This window comes from Ambystoma mexicanum, chromosome 12, assembly GCF_040938575.1.
Source record: "Ambystoma mexicanum isolate Mex_15411 chromosome 12, UKY_AmexF1_1, whole genome shotgun sequence".
NCBI lineage: Eukaryota > Metazoa > Chordata > Amphibia > Caudata > Ambystomatidae > Ambystoma > Ambystoma mexicanum.
This window is the reverse complement of record NC_090936.1, coordinates 1,029,300,421-1,029,319,319: the sequence shown is the minus strand read 5'-3', so window position 1 is coordinate 1,029,319,319 and position 18,899 is coordinate 1,029,300,421.

Genomic DNA, 18,899 nt, shown 5'->3' with positions numbered 1-18,899 from the left:
TCCAACCTATCCATGGATAGACAACGCTATAGCCTCTGCGGCTGCATATCATGCCAAACTAACCAACGCAGTCAGGCCCTTTCTCTCCAAAGAAAACTGCACAAACATAGCCAGAACAATCACTGGATCTAGGCTTGACTACTGTAATGTACTCTTCCTAGGCACCTCCAACAAAAACCTAGATAGGTTACAAATCATACAGAACAGTGCTCTCCGGGCAGCCCAAGGCATTGCCAAAAGAGAACACATCAGAGGCCAGAAAACTAGCCCACTGGCTCCCAATAAAACAAAGAATCACCTTCATGACTCTGACACTGACCCACAAGTGCATTCACCTTACTGCCCCTGACTACGTCTCTCAAAGGATCCACAACGTCTCCTCTACTAGGCCAACCAGATCACCATATACAAACATGCTGTCTGTGCCATTAGTTAAAAAAGCTAGAGCGGGCGGATCCAGCTTCCCATATCTCGCACCCACCCACTGGAACGCCCTACCTCCCACAATGTGAGGTGAGGCCTCCGTCAGTGCCTTCCGCAAAACCATGAAAACCATCTTATTCACATAAATTGCGCTGCACCAGTGGTATCCATATCATATGCATATGTTCCTACTGCATAAACTGTATTGTAATGACTAACTGTACCAACCAAAATATCAGTTTTATGCCTTGCAGAATTCATAATGTACCACTGGATGACACTATTTCTGTAACTAAACTCTTGTAAGTAACAGCGCCTCAATTCCCATGGGCTTCTTGGGCGCTATATACATTTAAATAAAAAAAATAAATAAATAAATAAAAACTCTGAAGTGTACTCATACGCACTCACATGTTAGTGTTATTTCATAAAGTTGGAGGCCACACCACAAAATAAAATAAACATAATGAAAGTCATAGGACACATATAATACAGATTTTAAAAAAACAACTTCACACATGTATTACTTCCCCATGCCTTTCAACTACCACTTGTAGGACCTCTTTGTCATGGGAAATGGAAAGCAACACATTTCTTGCATAAGTACTTGAACATCAGGCTTGCTGAGGCCACCCATTAATGCAGCCTGGTTCAATGGTATATGAGATTCAAACAGCACTTGGGGTGGATCTGACTACTTCTAGCATGGAGAACCAGACTCCTTAAAGGAGAACCTGGCTCTCAATACTTGCTGCAGCTGAAGAATCTTTTCATTAGATTTCACAAGTCCTGGCGATAGAACATTTGCACACTTTGGACCAGATCCCCAGGGATAGTGTGATTTTTAAAGATGGCTATTTGCATGATGCCTACAAAGATGTTGATGCAGCACAGGTCATTCTTGGAGATCTCCCCCAGACATGCAGTTTCCATGGATCCTTTGCCAGTTATTTAATAAGCAGGTGCCTTCTGTTCCAAAATGCCATCCCGATGAACCACTCAAGCTTAATAGATCTACTGTCCATGAACAACATGTCTTCAAAGACCTCACTTATTTCAAGCCACTGTTTACATATCAGAGATCATAGATCATTCTCCAGACTGCACACATTCAACTAATATCAAATACCACCACATGTAATGCTAGGAAGCAGCTACCATCAGATAATCGCCTTAGCTGCACACATAATCGGTGCACCCAAGACCCCTATGACACCTTACTATCTCAACTGACCTGGACTAAGGTCCCGAGGGTCGTTCAACCTACCAGCGCTTTGAGGTCATACCAATGATATATAGGGCCTCATTACGACCCAGGCGGTAAGTTACCGCCTGGGCCGTGACTTTACCACCATGGCGTAAACTACGTTTACGCCATGGTGGTTGGCGGACTTACCGCCCCATTCCGAGGTCGGCGGGGCGGTAAGTCCCCAATCCCCATTTACCCTTCCCCATTCCCATTTTTGCCCCATAGGGCATAATGGGAGTGGGGAAGGCGTTAATTACGCCACCGTAAATTACGGTGGCGTAATTAACTCCATGGTCCCTTAGCGCCATGGATTTTAACACCTGCTAAAAGCAGGTGTTAAAAGCGCCATGGCGCTAAGGGACCTCGTAGTTGGCGGTAAGGGGTCGGCGCAGCTAACGCTGGCGTTAACCCCTTACCGCCAGGGTTGTAATGAGGCCCAAAGAGCGCTATAAAATGTCAAATAACATAACATAACAGATACTATAACAAACCAAACACTAACAATGCATATATCAGTACTGCAGAACATGCAAGGCTCCTTTTCTTTTACACCATCAAGGTGCAGCCCCATTAACAACTCATCACCTCAATCCCCAGATATTTCTTCTGTGTTTGGAGAGTTCAGACCAATCGATGCTCTGAATAAGGCAGCATGGATACAAACTGGAATTATTTTCTATTTCTCCAGATATTTCATATCTTTCACTCCTTATCCCAAAAACCCTTCAAAAAGAGTAGTCCTTCAGCAGGGAATCAGAGTTCTGGAAGAGGAGAGAGTAATTATGTCAGTCCAGGCAGATCAAAAGCAAAGAGGCGCCTTGCAATACAATTATCTATCTGGATTCAAAAACAACGGGTGGATAAAGTGTATTTTCTTTTACTTAAAAAGAGTCAAGAGTCAACACCTTCATCAGATCATTCCATTTCAAAATGGAGATTCTTAAAAGGGTCAATCCTCCCCAACCCAAGAATCAATCGATCTTATGGATGCTTTCATCAACATCCTAATAATAAGGTCAGTTCACTAGTTCCTTTGTTTTGTAAAGGTTCTAAGAAGGTTAAGAAGGTTCTAGCTCCTCTAGTTGCTTTAATTCGCACAGAGTGTACTATGAAGACTGGTTTATTCACAGCTGCTCCTTGAAATGATCATTGAAAAGATGTCATAAAGATTTCACAATTTTACTACAACATGGCTTTCTAATATACCAAAACAAGTCCCTTTTGCCAATTTCAAGACCGGATATTCACTTAAGGACATTTCTTGGCCAAGGAACTTCTGGTCATCCCCCGGAGATATGAACTGCCAGACTAAGGCAAATGCTTTGGGGGCTGCTGAAGCAGTTCATTAATCCATGCACACACATGGACGTCTAGGTTCCTGTTTCTTTGTTACTCCTTTGTTGCGGTTATTCATTAGGCCTTTGCTTTCCTACTTGCAACGTACTGGAGTCAAAAACCAGAGGACTTGCAAGGCTTCATCCAGGTTTTACAGTCAGTCAAGTAGCAGCAGTGGTTAGAGCCCAAGTAGCAAAAGAAAGGATTCTCCCTCATTCTTCTATATCCCGCATGGAATTGCAATAGATTTGAGCTGTATTTTCTGCAGAGCCACATTGAGAACAACTTCAAATTATGGTAATTATTCTTTCAAAAAGTTTCATCCAGTTGACAGGAACTAGAAGCAGTGACCCTAGACACCAATATCTTCTCTCCACTGATCCAAAGAGTGTTCAAACCTGAATGGCTAATTCTAAAACTCCACAGTTCTGTGCCCTGGGACTTTGGGAAGAAAGATACATACCCCCACTCTACTCTCCACATTGGTGAAGTCGACACTTATTAGACTATGTTAACCAGAGCATTCCGAGCTGCACAGGAACCAACTGTCCATTGAGAAATTGAGAAATCTGTTAAAAATGTTGTTTTATTATTAGATTGTGATTCATTGGTTGTTAAATGGCTACATTATCTCATATATAGCCCCCCCCCCTTTCCTGTTCTTCTCAAGATCAGTGGTAACTGTTATAATATGATCTTGGTTGGGCCGTATTGGCCAAGATGAATGTGTTTTTCTCTTTCTTATTCGGATGCCCATAAATACTGCATGGGTCAAATCCCTGCATCATTCCCACTTCTGGATCACCAATTCTCATACAATGGCAGCAAATGTAACTAGTTGGAGTAAACATTGAGAGAAAGGGCCTCAGAAGGAAACATTTCTCTCAGTAGCTAGCTGTAGTAGTCGAACAATCTAGGCAGCACTACTGTAAACTCATCTATTTGCATTGGGAGAGATTCCAGTATGGTGTAAGGCAACAGATAGCCTTTTGTGGGATGCTCTCTATCTTTCAGTTTATGCAAGGTGAGTTTGTCTCTGGTGTATCCTCGTTCTCCATTTCAACTGAGTTAGCTGTGGTTAAGGCATTTAGAGGTTCTTGGATGGAGTGCCAGACAGAGAACTGCCTGGATTCTCGAGGGTTTCTCGATGTTCTGTTCATCTAACTGGAGTCACATCCCTTTGTAGGGCATAGTTTTGCTTCTGCAGGTGTTATATTTCCACCCTTTCTTCTTCCTGGAGTCTAGTGATATAAAAGGCCTCAGTAAATGTAATCATCCTAGTGGTAGTGTTTTCAGCTAGAAGATGAGGGGGAAATGTGGGCATTTCTGTCAAAGGCCCCTTTTTGGTGATTGTGCCAGGAGCCACCATTCTCCATTGTGATCTAGTTAGAAGGGGTGTCTCATGGTACAAGGAGAGGCAGTCTTTTTTTTAAAAAAATGGGAATATTTCTTCATCCCCATTTGGTCCTCTGGCAACGTTTGGAAAATCCCTGTGGTTTGCATATATTGGCGATTAAGAGCCAACATTGTTTTTGCATCCCTTTTTTCAGAGAGTGCAGTTCAAACAGAGTGATGGCAACATCCTGCGCTCATGTTCACAGTGTTCCTCTACCAGAGATCTGAACCAACTTCATTGCCAGACTACTGTTCTACTGTAATGAACCCACCCTCCTTTACTAACCTTTAGCTCCAGTTCTACTAGGGATTTAGTTTCACATGGGAGCGAGAGTTATTCCTCTGACATCAAAAGCCATTTGGCAGGAACTTTATCCCATGTTACCCATCTCCCTCATATCATCCCAGACACTGCAATTCTTGATGATTCAGAATATGCACCTACCCTAGTCATGTGCCCCTTCCTGTACACCTCTGCAAAGCCCTCCCGCCCCAAGTAACTGTGACACACCCCTCCAGGACTCCATCCTAAATGACTCCACTCCGGTGTTTCCCTCCCTCATCCTTCCTTTCAGTTTTATCAATGCTCAGCTAAAAGTATGTACAAATATTTTTTTAAATATGGAATCAAAAAATATAACTTGTATAGCTTGGTTCTCAGATAACTATTAATCAGCCACCTCTACTCTTGTTCCTAACACCTATAAATCCTTAGTGAAATAATAAATAAATACATATATTATTGCATTAAATTCAGGCGGTGGGTCCCCTTGGATCAACCATAACACTCACATAATATTAACTGTGGTACTTGCAAATCCATTGAATACATGGCTCTGAAAGCCTTCGCTAATACTAATACCAGTGTTCCCATCATCAATTATATGTTCCCCTGTACCAGACCACTAACTTTTTCCTGAATGGAGAGAACTAACAGCTGCAATGACAAACATCCCATAACAGGCTCTTACAATGTGCATTCTGACCATTTGTGTAGATGCCCAAGGAAAGAAGCCAACACATGATCTCCTGAACACTATGGATGGTCTAGGCTTCCTCAACATATGCAATTAGAATGGCACCACCCATTCTTATGACTACTCTGGGTGTTATGTTCTTTCTTTTCTTAAGTGTGTTTTTTTTTACACCAAGATCTTTGCCTTTTGTTTTGGCCAGAACGTTATCCAATGTACGCGTATCTGTACTCAACAATATCTAGGACCACAACCCAATCTCATTGTGGTCATTGGCAATCTGTTCTTCACTAATTCAGATGTTTCCAAACAATTACAATGGTTGGAAGCTATGCAAAGCAATCAGCATTCAACAACCACCAACTCCCTGGATACTTAGGCACTCCACCTACCTAAACAGCCAAACATGCATAGAGATCCACGAACAAATGGCTTGGCAGCCAGCTTGCTCTCCTGAAATGAGATTGTTGAAAAGTTAAAAGTTCTATGTGTAGAATGCCAAGTACACAAGTACAAGTACAATGCCAAGTTTTCAGAATGCCTTGCAGAGAAAAGTAAATGAAACCAAAAAGCTAGGAACAATTCATGTACTATCATCCAGAAAAAGCATCCTTCATTCGCTAACAAATCAAATCTGCTTCCAAAACATCCAAGGAACTTTTCACAATCTTCAAAAAACTCTCAGACCTGGTCCAAACAGCCCCTTCGATGGAACCATGTCATGCTCTGGTTATCAACATACCCCCTTTCTACATTTTCAAAGTGGTAACCATAGGAAGGCTGTTTCCCACTACAATCCACCCATCCTCTACCAACTCATGGTTTTCCAAGGAATGCATTGTGGAACGTGTCTGGTAAAGATGTGTCACCCCGTAAACCTCATAAAAAATGAAACCATCTAAAACATAATCAATTCCATGGACCATCCATATTTTTAACACTCCGTTCTACTGATATATATCTAAAATACATTGGTCAACCGCCAGCTCCATTAAAAAATACTATACTCCCACACTATTCTAAAAAAGGGTAAGGACACAACCATCTTTGCCAAGTATTGTTCCTATCTCTATTCTTCATTTTGAATCTAAACTGATCAAGAGAACATTCACTAAACAGCTTCAGATCTACCAATCCCTCTTGCATGGTTAACAGCCCAGCTTCCTGTCACTTAGAAACTCTCAAACATTGCTGTTGGACAACTGAGAAAATATGCACTTCTGTCATTTATCAGCAGTCTTACTCCTTGATCTCGTCACTGCATATGGCACTGTGACATGTAATCCTTCAAGGCTGTCATCTTATATGCACATCCGAGATTTTGCTCTGAATTAGACAGCATCCTTATCCAAAGAACGTTCTTCAAGCATTAAATGCTAAAACATATAAGCCTATTTTACTCTCAGAGTACCTTAGGGACCTTCACTCTTACCCTGGCTTTTCAGTGCATGTGCTCACCCATTTGCAAAGTCCCTCAAAAAGTTGAAAATTACTTAACTTCTACGCTGATGACATGCTACTCAGAGTGAATTATTTTCGTGGGATAACCCATCTTTTTTAGGCATTTGGTTAAATTCTTGCTGTGTCTCTCAAACTCCAACGGTTGTGTACAGTTCCTCTGTACTCTAAGAAACTAACCTACAGGCTTATTTTCTTTTAGACTCAAAGGATGAAAACTGTCATATTTTAATGATGTGTTCTTATCTGTAGCTTTTCTAAAAACGAATGTATTGAGAGTCCTCAGGTCAGTTTTTTGAATCATCAAGTCAAGGAACACCATATAATTCAGATCATAGACGATCGTAAATTGGATGAATTGGTTTTGCATATTAAGCCAGTCTAGGAAAGCCTGTAATTCCATCTCATTACTCTTCCATGCAAAGAACACATCATCAATATAGCGCTGCCACCCATCAATTTTAGCACTGAACGTGTTGGCATTGCTATACACAGTCCATTTTCATGCAGATAGTCCATATGTAGGTTAGCTATCTCGGGGGCCAAAAGGTGCCCCCATACTAGTCCCATGTTTTATTTTATTTTTAAAAAAGTCCCTCGAGCAGGAAGTAATTCTCTGTCAGTGCGATCCTAAAGCACTAGAGAAAACATTTTGATGGTACCTTAGTCAAACTTTCTACTGGTTTCTCTAAATATTCTTTTATTACCAACATGCTTGACATCTTGCAGGATGCTGGTATATAAAGCTTCCACATCAAGAGACACTAATAGTTCATGTGGATCAATGTTCATCTCGGCTATTATGTGGATCATGTCTGTAGTATCCTTTACAAAGGATTGCATTTCTCTCACAAATGGTCTTAGAAAGAAGTCTGAATAGACTGAGAGTGGTTCAAGGACTGACCTAATGGCAGAGACTATCGTCGTTCTGGGGGGCTCACACTATTTTTATGAACCTTAGGCAAGATGTAAAATGCCTGTATTGCTGGATTTGCTCTAATTTGGATTATCTGTCCCTCTGTGTTAATCCACCGTATATCAAAGCTGGGGGGTTAGGCTGCTGATCTCTTCATTTAACCACTGTGTTGGGTCACTTGCATGTCTTCTATAGAAAAGGCAATTATTCAACCGTTTCAATGCCTCTTCTCTGTAAGCACCACAAGACCACATAATACCTTCACCTTTATCCGCAGGTTTCACAACAAAAGTGAGGTTGTTTTGTAGATTCTTGAGTGCAATTCTTTCGTCTTTAAACAAATTGGCCTGATGACTGTTCTTTAATTTCAACAGTCTTTGTTTCTGTCATTACTTTATTGCAAAGGCCAGTATTTGTGGACTTGCCATATTTATAGACGTGACAAAAGTGGAGGAAGGTTTCAAACCTGTCACACTCTTTTTCCTCGTGTCTGCCAAACCTGCTTACCTCCAAAAACATTTCAACCATATTGTTGTTGGCACAAAGCATAACCCTTTACTTAAAACATTTATTTCATACATGATTAATACATTTTCACTCACATTAAAAATGGGCATCACCATTCCGGTTGTTGTCTGCTGTTCTATTGTCGGGTGCGCATTCTGGGGGCCCGTGCGGTTTTTCCCTCACCAATCGCTCTCTCCCTGAAAAAAACTGGAGTTCATGGTCCGGTGGGGCTGCACTGGAGGTTGATGCCCCTTCATTTGTTGTATTTTAGAATATATATATTTTTTTTTATAGAAGAATCTCTTCTGTTTTTGACTCACAGCTTAATGTAAATGTAGCTTTGGATGGTACCACTATTCATGATATGTGATAGATAGGGATGGGTAAACAGTGTCCAATTATATTTATATGACCACAAGCACATGTGGCACTGCCTCAGGAGACTGTTCATGAGGTTTTTAGGTGGTTTTCAGGATAATGCGGTATATAGCCAGGTGTTTAGGGTGTTTTATTGAAGGAGAGGTAGTTTTCGGTGAGGCAAATGTGCAGAGGAGGAGTGCTCCAGATGGTGGGTGCTAGGATAGAGAAAGCAAAGCCGCCAACACTCATGGGGTGGTGCAATGGTATCGCCAGGATGAAAGCTGAGCCTAATCAGAGGTTTCTGGGGCGCTCGTAGTGGATGATTTTGTTCTGAAGGAACTCAGGTCCCATATTATGGAGGGCTTGGTGTGTGATGCACATGGCTTTAAGTTTTTTCTTATGCTAACTGGGATCCAGTGCATAATTCTGAATGCAGTGGAGATGTGTTCTTTGGACAAGAGGGCCAGGAGCAGTCTGGCTGCTGCATTTTGGATATGTTGAAGTTTTCTGGGCTGGCGTGCAAGGACACTGAGATAGAGGGAGTTGGCATAATCCAGGTGGCCGATGATGATGGCAAGTATTGTGGAGACTCTGAGGGTAAGAGATGTAAGGGAAGATTTGTTTTAGGATGAGTAAGTGGAAGTGACAGGTTCTGGATACAGAGTTGATGTGCTTGGAGAGGGATAAGTCTGCATCTATGGTACATCCAAGATTTTTGACACAGGTGGAGGTGGCAGCTGGAGCTCTAAGGGAAGCCAACCACGGTAAAGGTTGGGGGGTGAGAGCAGTTTTTCTGCATATTAGGATCTTCGATTTGCCCAGGTTGAGGATTAGGTGATTGTTAGTCATCCAATGGTTGATGTCCGAGAGACAAGAGGTGAGGTCGGGAGGTGGAGAGGGTTGTGGAGGGTTGGACCTTGGGGATTTTGAAAACGATCTGCATATTGTCTGCATAGTTGTGTGAGAGGGTGCGAGCTGGCAGTGGGCTTAGTTAGAGGTTGAAAAGGAGTGGTGAGGGGAGGTTCCTTGCGGCACCCCTTTGGTGACTGAGCACGGGCAGAGGATGAAGAGTGAAGGAGCACAATTTGTGAGCGATTAAAAATAAAGGAGGTGATCCAATTAAGGGTGGAGTCTTTGGTGCCTAGTGTGAGGAGGCTTTTTCTCAGTATTATGTGGTTGATTGTGTCATAGGCAGTGGGCAGATCCAGGAGGATGAGTGTGGCACACCCTTCTGAGTTGATAGTTCTATTTAGGTCATCACAAATGGAGAAAAGAGAAGATTTTGTTCAACAGCAGGGTGGGAACCCCGATTGGGCTGAGTTGGGGAGACTACTGGCTTCTGTGAAAAGGCAAAGTTGCTTATATACCATGCGGTTCATTAGTTTGGCAATGAAGCAGGTATTAGAGAGTGGGCAGTAGCTTGATCGAGAGAGTAGGTCGAGGCTGGGTTTTTTGAGAAGCAGTTTTACATGAGAGGTTTTGAAGACCTCTCGGAAAGTGTTTGATGCGAGGGAGTTATTTCAAATGGAGTGGCTATGCTGCCAGCACAGCTGGATGGAAGGGTGTCCCGACGAGCCCGTGGGTTGGCTAAGTGCTAGTAGTTTGCAGAAATCAGACTGGGAAAGAGGGGTGAAAAAAGTGAAAGTAAGTTTGGAGAGTAAGTACGGGTTTGAGTTTGTGAAGTGTCTGGATGTCGATAGCGGGTTCAGAGATAGTTTTGTGGTTATGCTATGGTGTCTTTCAAGCACAACATTATGAAAGTGGTTGGAAAGTACATCGCAGAATACTTGTGAGTTTGGGGAGGGGGTTCGGAAACTGGGGGAACTGAATTCCCCTAGGATTTCGGGGAGTTCCCTGAAAGGATTTTTGAAGTTGGAGATTCTGGTCCCATAATGTTTTTTTTTTGCTTTTTTGCTTTCTTGATTTCGTACAAGCATCCCCTGTTCAGTCTGGCAAAGGGCCGTTTGGTCAAGAGGAATGGGGTTGGTCCTCCATGCTCACCGTAGGTGATGCTTGAGGGTTTTGAGAACTTTGAGGGAAGGGGTGTAGCACTTTTGGTGTGGGGTTGATTGTTGGGAGTGACGACGGGACGGTGTGCGAGGTCATAGCTTGGTTGAGCTATTGGTTAAAGAGATCGATGGAGAGGTGTCCTTACTTGAGAGGGAGGTTTGGAAGTGTATGAAGTAGGGAATAGGTCAGGTTTGGATAGACAATTATTTTATTCCAAAGAGGGAGGGTGGCTGGGGTAGTTGATGGATTGATTGATGAAAGTGGTGGGGAGGGGGAAGGTATAGAAGTGAGAAAGGGATAGCGTGGTGATCAGTTCAGATGAGTGGGCGAGGCATGAGGGTGGAGACTTGGCCCGATGTGCAGAAAAGTGCATCTAGGGTGTGTTCTGTAATGTGGGTTGGGTGTGAGAAAAATTGTGACAGGCTGAGAGCCTCCAGGTTGTCATGAGATAACATGTCATGGGATTGGCAATGACATCAAACCAGATGTTGACATCTCCTAACATGGTGAGTGCAGGGTGCTGGATGAGCATGGGAGTCACAGAGGGATTCAGCAAAGTGTGGGTCATAGCCGGGTGGTCTATATAGGACAAGGCAGCTTTGGGTGACTGACGGGCTGAGGCAGAACTAACTTAGCGAGAAAGTATGAAGAGGATTGGGGTAATGTGGATGACTGGTGAGTACTCCAGGCACAGTACATCACACACTCCCAGGGCTCAAGTTGAGATTACAGGCGGTTGGACGGAGTCTACCCACTTTTTTCAGAGGGTGGACTCCATCCCCTCTAGCTAAAATGAGAAGCATTGAATGTCTTCTTTTAATTTATGAATTAGAACGGACCTCGGTTCTCGAACTCTGGCCGTCAGGTTTGGCTGGCCATGCACTTCACCACTGCACTATACTGAAATTATGGTTCTTTAGTATTATGCATGCATTGCATGAGGTTTGCAGAATAACTCTAAGTAAAAATAGAACCAACTCAGGAAGATGCCAAAGGTTTCTGTTTTATTAACAATTATCTAAAACAGAGAGGTTACAACAGACATCAACAGACATTTGTTCAGTTCTTGACAAATTTCACATAAAAACAACCTTATATGCAAAAAATATGTTAGCAGTGACATCATACTACGTGGCAAATAAGAAAATAAGAAAAACCTACAAGGGATTGTGATACGTTAAAGGGGAACATCCAAGTATACTTTCTATAAGGACTGGGATTGTGATTGGCTACCTACTTTCTGGTGGACAACTACTGCCCACCTCTAAAACATGTCATCTTCAACACTGTTACGTACACTGTATATCATTGGCTCTCAAAATATAGGGCCCTTCGATATACAGCCTTCTACAATTGGTTTGCATTCTCATGCGATGTCTGGAACATTTGGTACACTTAGCAGCACGTAAACTCATACCCACGTGTCAGGAGTTGGACTTGACTTTACCTCCCACCCAATTAGCCCAACGTCTCTCATCACCATAACTTCTGCCATGCAGATTGTCTTTGAACTCTACCTTGCAAAGTATCCTTTTCTGTTGGAATATATGGAAGTACAAGCTTTCACTATCGTTGATCTATGACTCCAAGCTCAACTCTATTTCCACCCTCAGCTCGTGTGACAAGAGACCGTGATTCTGGTCTATTCTGCAGCACTTACATGTTTTAAATGAATAATACTTGGCACTCTTGGTGTTCTTTCTTTGCCCCTCGATAAGGGATGATTCATGCTTCTAACGTTTATTGCTTTCGAGAATAGATTACCAATCATGGCTTTTGATGCCAGGCCAGACAGACCTGCCAGGCTCTTCCAGGATTTCAGTTTATTTGTGCTGCAACACAATTCTTGGCCTATCTTCTTCATGGGTTTCAGCTCATTAAAATTCATGATACTGATGCCTAGCTTCTATTCAATGGCAGATTGTTCTGTAGTCTATTCATAATGTAAAGCCACCTTCTATGATCACTTAGTCTACTTGCGTTTCAGCATCTGTACAATCATTGAACAGTCTAATTTCTATAGCACTTTGCATGCGTGCAATCTTCTTTTCTGCATATTAAAGTTTACTCGATTCTTAACTTCGTGATCAGTTTCCACAAGATCCATACATTCTCTTCAGCCAGTATTCTCAGTGCGTCAGACTCATCTCTTGTAATGTCACTGGCTTCTCTTCCACTCTTTTTCATATTCTTTCAGGGAGTTCCTCCCTCAGATTGTCGTCTCTTAGGGAATACATTCGATAGGGTTTTCTCAGAGGATACCTTTTCTCAAACTTTCGCTGCTAAATTGGCACAACTGCTGGTGTCAAACATGGCACAGTCTCCGACTTCAAACATAGAGGAGTCAGGGGGTGGGATTTCCTGCAGACGCACGCAGCTCCTCTTCTACAATACAACCTCATGAAGGGTAACAAACAACTAAAGTTGATATGTCCCATTTCGGTACTGCATGTTCCCGGGAAAACATTGGTATTAGTTTTTGGAGTTTAAAGCATGCACACCTTTAAACGTTTTCAAAAACACTATTAGAAGAAAATATCCTCTCTTGGTTTTGTCTGTGTTTTATGAAAGGCAAATGCCATTCGTCTTGTGCAATATGGGGGTTATGCAAAGCCAATTAAATAAATTAGTGCATATTTCACCTTGCTATGCTAATTTCCGGCGACATCACATCCTATCGCGTTTGTTAATGAGACCCCCCATTTCTTTTTTTTTGTTCTTGACCCCTGCCCACTCAAAAAGCCTTTGCATCGCACAAGCACATGCAGGTGTGTGAGTTTGCAGTTTGCTGAAAAGCTTTGTTCTAAGTTAGAGTAAACAGTCCTAATTGCATATTGCACAAGAGAACAGTTAGCAGAACGCAGCGATGAGAGTGACACTAAAATCGGCTTGGAGGAAAGCAAATGATTATGCTTAACATTTTTTCCAAAATACTAACTCCAGCTCCGGGAGTTCACACTTGAAATGTGAACCCCTTGGCTTATTCTGCATGTTTTACAGTTTGAAAAACAATGAGTGCAAAAATATTAATTGGAGTTTGCCACGTGCTGGCACCAATGAGAAAAAACAAAATTACATCTCACCAAGGGAGTCCAACTCGTATGTTTCAACTGTTTAAGCAGCAGCGCCAACAGAAATCAGATTGTGTTTAACTGTGATTTAAGGTAGAAGCCAGGCAATGCTTTGGCGTGAAGCTTGTTTTTCCAAATGTGCATGGCAGCACTTGTAAGGAAAGAGCATTTTTTAAAAAAATTTAATTATTCATGTTACAGAGCTGAGTCGTACAGCGTGATTGTATCTCTTTGGAATAAGTTGCACATCTTTTTTTTAAAAAAAAAACATACTCTGTTAATTAGTATCAATCGAACGCATGCAAAGGTAGTTTTGAAAAGTGAGTGAATATGAGCGGGTATTAGTGAGTATCATGAATGAGTGTCAGTGAGACTGTGGGCTTGAGGTGAGTGAGTGAGCAACTGAGAGAATAAGTAAGTAACCGAGTGAGTGAATGTGAGCTAGTGGGAGAAGGAGTGAGCGCTGTGAGTGTCAGTGAGTCTGTGGGCTTGATGTGAGTGAGTAAGCGAGTGAGTGAGTGAGTGAGTGAGTGAGTGAGTGAGTGAGTGAGTGAGTGAGTGAGTGAGCAACTGAGAGAATAAGTAAGCAACCGAGTGAGTGAATGTGAGCTGGTGGGAGGAGGAGTGAGCACTGTGAGTGAGTGTCAGTGAGTTGCTGGGGCCCCGATTCTGAGCTCCATGTGAAATAGCATTTTTTGAAAGTCTCATTGTGTAATGGACGGAGACTTTTCTTATGCTGTGTCTGTATTTATAAATATACAGCATACGAAGCAAATAAGAAAAGTGTTCTTCAGTCACAGAGCGGCACTTTTCTGATTTGGTGCTCAAAACCAGATCCAGAGCCATTGAATGAGCAGGTGCACGCTGGGTTTGTGAGTGAGCAGTTCAGTAGATGGCAAAGTATATGAGTGGGACTGATTGGTGGGTCTAGTGATTGAACGAGTGAGTGAGAGGAACCGGTGGATGTGTGCCCAGTGATGAGACTGAAGGCGTAATGGAGTAGGGGAGAAAGTGAATGCGTTTAGCGCCTCTGTTCGCCTGGCACCACCGGACAGGTTTTCCAGGCATTGCTGGTTGATACGTGGATAAAAGGTTTACATTTTGATTTTCACGTTCGAGTGCAGGGGATCCCCTTCCTCCTGAAAAATGGCATTACCACAAGTAGTTCAACAATGGTTGACGTAAAATGTTTGGAGGTGCCAGGGCGCAGAATACACTAACGCGCTATCTTGGCGCAGACCCACGAGTGCAGCTCACGTTGTTGCTCGGCTGCTTCTGTTTACATCTGATTGATTTTGTGAAACGTGGCTTTGGAAATTGAAATTGTTCTAGTTGTGAAAGAGTCACATTGCAGATGGGAGTGGATTAACGGATTGGATAGCGTCCTTACGAGTTCAGTAGTGTGGTACATTTCAGGGCGCAATTCTGTTTCCGTCGTAGTTTAGGCAGAAATAGAAATTCCCATTCGTTTTTTTCGCACCACAACTTCGGCGGTGAAGTGGAGGAAGTGGAGGAGTTACTTCCAGGGTACCGCCAGAGGCACATCTTCCACTCTACCCCCCATCGGGTTTACCTCAGCGTGCTCCAAAAATGGGGAAGCACACCATTGTCACTCCACTCATTTCCCCACTGTAAATTCAGAAGACCAAGTGGTGAAGTGGTGGTAATTGAAAACAAGTTTGGGGTTAATTCTGACGGAAACAGCAACACAAAAAAGTAGCAATTCAACAAAGGTAGTAAGCGCCCCTCTCTCGGAAGAACAGTAACACTTTACCTCATTAACGTGTTGTCAGATGTTCGAACTGTACTTATCCGTGGATGTCATCCTTGCATTGCTTGACTCCTGGCTTTATTTGAGCAGCACCCATTATATGTCCACCTAGGAAACATTAGCTGCGGCCAGTGATAAATCACGCCAACACTAGCTGCCAACAGGACTCGTGCATTACAGCACAGCTCAATTTCAATCGATGGCTTCCAATTCAATATCAGATCCTTTGCTAATCGTGTGGTACAGCCACTGGACGCACTGGGGTAGAGCTGCAAGACACCTGTCTTGGGAAATGTGACATAGCCAGGTCTTGCACAGCACCATGCCTGCTGTTTGGGCGGGCACCTGGTGCTATGTCCTATAACAGAGAGGAAGGGGTGAGATTTCATCGGCAAAAGGGAGAGAGACTGGATGAGAAAAACTGATGTGTTGATGAATGCAGATCAGAAGAACGCATTCTCATTAAGATTCTAATTGAGTTGTGTCAGGGCACGTGGAGTATGTGTTGCCAAAGGGGATTGCCCTAGGCGTTGTTTTTTGTTCCATGGCTCGCTATCATGTTACACTCTGCGAGCATGGATAGGCTAATATGGACGGTACTGTGTGAGGAGGAATGGTGGAGGAGATGTTGTGTTGCTGTGCATTCCTTTAGAGACGTGAGGGGCTGCTGCAGAGTGTGTTTGCCTGAACTGCTGTGTGTAGTGTAAATGGGAAAGACATGGAAGGAGTGGATATAGTGAGAGGGAGTTTGGCTACGAGGGTCCATGTTCGTGGCTGCTTGGCAGGCTGGTACCTCACACTAGCCATGGAATAGGTGTGATATAGCTGGCATGTGTACAGGTGTCTGAATTGAGGTATGTTATCAAGGAACTAAGGCACATATTGGGGGTCATTCCGAGGTTGGAGGTAAGGGAAAAACGATGCGGTAATGGATTACCGGCATCGTTTACCGCTACGGGCTATTCTGACCAACCAGACCGCTATTTACGGTACCGTAAAGTACGATGCAGTAAATAGTGGTCTTGGCTTGCGCGCGACACGCCATGCCGTTATTAGCGGCATGGCATAAACCGGAGCTGATCACAAGTAATACACACATGTAAATAACGGCCTCCTGAAGTACCTTACTGGCATGGAGTACACACTCTCAGAGAAGGTGTTAAGAACCCTGAGCATTGGTTCCCAAAGCCACAGGTGCACACAATCAGCACAGGTGTAGGCAATGGAGTCTGCCACAGCAGAAAAGGACCACACCCCCTCCCACACCAAGATGATACCAATAGTGGAAGCATTACTGAAGCAGGAGGCCCTGCTTGCAAGGCCTCAACTACAATAACAACACCAACAACACCAGGCCCCACCACAGAGGAGACACAGGAGGAGAAGGAGGGTGAGACAGGCCCAGCATGCACCACCAGTGCAGCCACTGTTACCACCCCGGCAGCTGCCAATCCCACGCATCAGGTCCAGTCCCTCAACCTAACCCCTGAGCAGATCCACACCCTGTACCAGCTTGACTGTGACACCATCACCACCATAGTCGACCTGAGACATGACGACATAGTGAGCATCATAGAAATACGCACCACCATCCCCCCTCAACTGAAGGTGGTGTTTGCTCTCCACTTCCATGCCACAGGCACCTACCATCACACAGTGGTGCACATGCATGGCATATCACAACCGTTCAGTTCACGGACACTGAACCAAGTGCTGGATCACCTCCTCAAGCACACAAGGGACTACAAATCCCTACCATGGACTACCAAGGAGATATACGATACAAAGGTTGCCTCCCATGCACTGGCAGGCATGCCAAATTGCATAGGTGCCCTTGACTGCTCCCACATGGAGTTGGTGGTCCCACATGGCATGGAGGTGGCGTATCGCAACCGCAAGCAATACCACTCCACCAAAGTGCAGACGGTATGCAACGCAAGCAAGATCATCGCACATGGCTGGGGCCGACATCCAGGATCAACTCATGACTCAATGGTCCTGCTGAACTCCACGCTACCTCGCTACATGGAGCGACATGCAGGACGACATGCCTGGCTGCTTGCTGAGTTGCCTGACTGTGCAATGGCAGTGCATCGGTGTCATGAGGTGGGTGTCTGCATACTCAAACCGGGTGGAAATGTTGACGCCAGTGCACAATGTGCACCCCACCAAACACTGTGCCACAGAGCCAGTGTAACGGCGCATGACTACAGAATCCCAAATTGATGAACTACGGCCCACACTTAACACTACATGACCAACAGGTGACAAGGCCACATCCCACAACACATGCACCACTCATCACACACCATAAGGGCATGTAGTAAAACACACTGCATATGCACTATGTGGCTGCCTCCAGCATATCACCACACCCGAGATTCATCCCATCCCTGGGAGTGGATTGAACTGAGGCCAGCAGGGATACCACACCGCATCACTGGTTCGGTACACCCATAGGAGTGCTGGAAGTCACCATAGTACGGATCAGTGCAGTATGATGAATATGCTACTGACTACAGCCAACACACCCAACTACAGAATCTCACAGTACACAGCACTTCAAGTATCTTACCCCAAGACTGCTGCATGCATAAACGATGCTTGTTCTACAAGATTTGCATGCCATAGTCCATAGACCATCTCGAAGATGCTACCCCCTACATCATTCCATTGCACAGGACACATAGCGGGGCCAGGAATGGGGCCAATGCATCCATGGACATGTGCGTATGGGCAGAAATGACCTGCTGCCATGTAAGACTAGTTCAGTTGTCCACCATGAAAGTCCAAACACTTACCTTCATTCCCTACACATGCAGGTGATGGTGGCTGTCCCTTCACGCCGTGGCTCAGGACCCCTGTCAGAAACCCACAGAACAGGCCCGAGGAGGCCTACAATATTGCCCATACCCGTGCACGTGTGGTGGTTAAGCAGGCTCTTGGCCTGTTGAAGGCACAAATAAGTTGCCCCAGCCGGTCGGGTGGGGCACCCATCTACTGCAATGAGAAGGTGTCCAAGGCCCCCATGTCATGTGTAATGCTGCACAATATGTGCATCCCTTGAAACGTGCCCCTGTCCCCTGACATGGGACTGCTACCACCAGATGATGATGAAGGGTAGGAGGAGGAGGAAGGGGCAGGACAGCATCATGGTGCTGATGCACAGGAGGGACATGCCGTGTGGCAAACATTGATTGGACATTAAAACCGAAACACGAGTCAGAAGAGGGTGTCATGACATGGGGACATAGGGCACTGGGTGTGGGGATACATGTACACCATGCACTGTCAGATATCAGAATACACATGCTCAATGATGAATGTCCACACAGGTTTACCTTTGCAAAACAAACAGTGTTTTGAAATTGTACGTGCATTAGTGTGTAAGAAACCCTCACCATCCCCCTCCCCCTCCCTCCCATCTCCC